Genomic DNA, 4519 nt, shown 5'->3' with positions numbered 1-4519 from the left:
ACAGCACCCCCAGCGACGTCTTCTTCACCTCTCTTCCCGCCCGCACACTACCTATTCGATGAAATGTCCTCAATCTAGCTGAAAACGACAAGGTATAGCTGAATCCTGAATCTAGTTGACGTGCTTTCATACATACCTATATATTCTTTTTCCTTCATTAGAATAGCTCATTTTTGTAAAGGTTGTGTTCTTATCTGATAGAGAAACTATGCTCTAGATATCTGTATTCCACACGCCTTCCCTACAGGTATGAAGGACAACATGACATGCTGCACTTTTGCATCAGAGTGAATTAAAGATGCTCAACACACTGTATGTTGCCTTAGTTTCCTATCTAGTTCTTTGTTGGTAGATTCTGATTCTAGCTCCCAGACTTATCTTGATTTGTCTTTCATTAACAGATGGCTGCAATGGTAATTGCCAATAAAAGCTGAAATGGATGATGAGAACTGTCAGGATTGAAGATATAGATGTATGCAGCATCCTGTTGTTTACCAGATCCTTCATGTTTTCAGGATTCTCATTTGATTGTCTATCTTTTCTGTCTACTTTTGTTTCAATTGCATCTGAATCCATACCTGCCTCTGTAATCTGCAGGGCATGCAATACGAGATGATCGATCTTATCTATGTGAGCAATGAAATACAATATGGATCTCACGTCCCATATTACATTGATGAGGAGGTACTGAGTAGTTTTCCTTGCTGTTGGTAATTTTCCGGGAAGTCCTTTCACTGTGGTATTTTCCTTGTTTTTCTGCAGTTAGCTCCATGTGCTCACATTCATTTGTTGCAGTTTATGCATTGACCACTCATTGTGATTATTCCTGCCTAGCCTAATGTATTTTACCTTAATTTCCATGATACCGCATCAGTATTGGATTTTTTTTTAGGTTCATGGGAGCAATAATACACGAAATGAGACAAATATTAGCACACCATTTTCAAGTACCTTTGTACTAGACAACAACCCAAAGGAAGTATCATATGTGGATACCGCGTCTACATCATTTAACAAATATAAGCATAGACACCACATAGATTTACAAGCAACCCGTAAAACAAATTATATTTATGCATTGTTAGACATCGGCAATGAACAAATGGAGAAATAAATATGAAGAACACAGGAAACCAATTTCTAGTGCAAAATCCTTGCAGGAAAGACCACGGGCAAAAACAGTTATCTTTCACTATATCAGGAGATTTTCTACAAATACATAGACTTAGAATGAGTCATCAACTCATCCCGTGTGGCATACAGGAGGCATATATGTCTGGCATATGAGTGACTCGAGTCTAAAGCGGGAACCTAAATTGGCCTCCGCTACGATAGTCCCTGACGCCTCGCCAGAATTCGGATCACATGTCAACATGCATCCCTTGCTCTAGTGTTAGTGCACTGAAAGGCACAGAAGAGGAACTAGAAGAGGGTCGCTGGATGAGTGTCTGGTATGCCTGCCTCATGGTTGGCCTTGCTTGTGGAGAAGGTTCCAAGCAAGAGAAGGCCAGCTTGATGAACAGAGCTAAGCTACTCTCTTCCGTTGCTGTTGGTGTTGTCGGTCGCTGGTCCAGAATATCTTTCACCAGCATAGCTTGTTCCCCATTTGACAAACTACCGTCTAATAGATCCCTTGGATGCTTCCCCATAAGTAGCTCTAGCACAACCACACCAAAGCTATAGACATCGCATTTCTCCGTGACAACAGATGTGTACGAGAGTTCTGCACGTAATCAAGACATTAGAGTTAGGAACAAATAGATAGAGGTAAATGCTTCAGACGTGAGAAGGAAGGTTATACTAGTATACCAGGAGCTATGTACCCATACGTCCCCGCTAGTGCACTCCAATTTGATGAATCAGGCTTAAGAATCCTTGCTGTGCCGAAATCCGAGACGAAAGCCTTGAAGGTTGCATCAAGTAAGATGTTGTTTCTCGTTATATCTCGATGGATTATAGGTGGACTGCATTCGTGGTGCAAATAAGATATTGCTTGAGCCACATCATTTACAACAACAATTCTCTTTTGCCAATCCAATTCCTTTGCTTGCTCCTCATTTTCCAACGTCCGGTGGAGGCTTCCCTGCTGAATGTAGTCGTAGAGAAGAAATTTATACGCTGAATGGGAGCAAAATCCATACATTTTGACAATGCTTCGTTGGCGGATCTGTAATAAGATTTCCATTTCACTGCGAAACCTTCTTTCGTCGTCCAACTCTTCTTCTGTCTGATGAAGCTTCTTCACAGCAACTAGCTGCCCATCTTGGAGTTGTGCCTTGTACACTTTGCCGTATCCTCCTGTTCCAATGATGTACTTATCATCGAAGTTTTCTGTTGCCCTTACAATATCGTCAAATGCTAATCTTCCATTGAAATTCCAAACAGAGAATAGGTCCCTTCCTTCAGCGGGAACACTCTCTTGTTGTTTTCTCTTGTTACGACCAAGAATTATTATGACAGAAATTGCAACAACAATGCAGAAAACCACCGCAAGAACAATTGGCACGAGCAAAACAAGTATCTTTCGTTTGTGCTGACCAGCTACTGGAGTTGAATAACAAGGTGGCAGGCCAGAGAGGTTACCACATAGACCTTTATTGGGAAGAAACCAACTTGTTGAAGCATTTTGGAGTAGCCGTGCTGTTGGGACTGGTCCTTCCAAGTCATTGTAGGACACATCAAGTGTTGAAAGGCTCACCATGCTTGCAAAGGACGACGGAATGCTGCCACTGAACTGATTGTGTGATAAATTAAAAAATTCTAGCATCTCTTCCCAAGTTGCTGCGGCAACACACCAGTGAAGTTATTGTTGCTCACATCTAACATGATCTGCAGGCCTGCCAAATTTCCAATCACACCTGGCAAACTTCCACTGAAGTTGTTGTTGTTGATCTTCAAGGACAGTAGTTTCATGCAGGTCCCTAGTTCCTCAGGTATTAATCCACTCAGTCTGTTCCCAGATGTATCAAGGTATGCTAGATTGTGTAGCTTTTTTATGTGTGTAGGTATGGATCCAGATAATTGGTTTGATGACAAGTTCAGGCTAGATAGGTTTGCTAAAGTGCAGATCTCTGGTGGAATCTCACCACTTAGATAATTAGAATCGAGTGTTAGTTCTTCTAGGTTGGACAATTTAGAAAGGATTGGAGGTATGGAACCTGTGATCTTATTTTGTGCTAGATGTAGTACTTCTAGTTTGTTACATGCACCTAGATTTTGTGAGATCTGCCCAGACAGTCTATTCGATGCTAACCGCATCTGTACAAGTTGTGGATAGACACCAAAATGCTGAGAGAGATCTCCTGTTAGTTGGTTCGACTCAAGGCGAAGTCGAACCAAACTCGTACATGTCTTTAAACTCCTTGGAATGGGGCCACTGAACATATTAGAAGAGATCTGGAGATATTGAAGTCTGCCCCCTAAACAAATATTTGCGGGTAAAGGTCCAGAAAGTGAGTTGTTAGACAGCGCAAGTTCAACAAGGCTGATGAGATCTCCGAATTCTCGGGGAAGAGAACCTGATAATTTGTTATCGTAGATTTGCATTCTTTGGATGCTTTGCAACTTCCCAAAAGTTTTCGGTATTGATCCTGAAATTTTGTTCTGATACAAGTCTAAAATTTCGAGGTTCATCAGATTGCCAATCTCTTGGGGAATGGAACCGGTTATCTGATTTTTGAAGAGGGATAGTTGTACTAGCTTGGTAATATTTCCTAAGTTGCTAGGAATTGAACCGGATATTTGGTTGTCGGCCAAGGTTAAATCCTCCAGATTTAGCAAGAGGCCTAATTCTAGAGGTATTGGACCTGTTATCTGATTTTCATAGAGGTGTAGTACCACTAGCTTGGTTATATTTCCTAAGCTGTCAGGGATAGAGCCTGATATTTTGTTGTCGCCGAAGTCTAAATACTGGAGATTCAGCAAGATGCCCAATTCTAAAGGTATTGGACCTATGATTTGATTTGTATAGAGAAAAAGTTCATTGAGCATAGTGAGGTTGCCTAGTTCTGGGGGTATTGAACCTGTTATTTTATTTTCGTAGAGACCAAGTTGGTTTAGCATAGCGAGGTTGCCTAGTTCTGGGGGTATTGGACCTGTGATTTCATTCTCAAAGAGATAAAGTGTGTTCATCGTAGTGATATTGGTTATGGAGATTGGAATTGGACCTGAAAAATCATTTGAATTAAGCTCAAGAATTTGCATATGGACTAGCCTGCCTAGTTCTTGGGGTATAGGCCCTGAAAGTTGATTACCAAACAGGCATAATGCATTTAGTTGGCTCAGATTTCCAAGGGTTTTCGGTATCAAACCGCTTAAGGTGCTGTTGCTTAGTTGTAGATTTTGTAGGTTGACAAGTCTTCCAATCTCCTTGGGAATGAGACCTGATACCATGTTTTGGTGAATGAGAAGATCAGTTAACATTGTTAGGTTACCCAGAGATGCAGGGATATGTCCTGTGAATCTGTTAAATGAGAGCTCAAGCAGCCTGAGACTTTGCAGGTCACCAATCTCAGCAGGA

The 4519-nt window shown here is 41.4% G+C and overlaps 1 pseudogene; it reads right to left on the bottom strand.

The window, feature by feature from the left end:
- Positions 1-1124: 1124 nt before the first annotated feature.
- Positions 1125-4515, bottom strand: LOC125529107 (annotated as a pseudogene).
- Between the last annotated feature and the right edge of the window lie 4 nt (positions 4516-4519).

Source organism: Triticum urartu, unplaced genomic scaffold (genome assembly GCF_003073215.2).
Source record: "Triticum urartu cultivar G1812 unplaced genomic scaffold, Tu2.1 TuUngrouped_contig_5344, whole genome shotgun sequence".
Taxonomy (NCBI): Eukaryota; Viridiplantae; Streptophyta; class Magnoliopsida; order Poales; family Poaceae; genus Triticum; species Triticum urartu.
The sequence above is the reverse complement of the archived record's forward strand: the minus strand, read 5'-3'. Positions and strand labels throughout refer to the sequence as shown.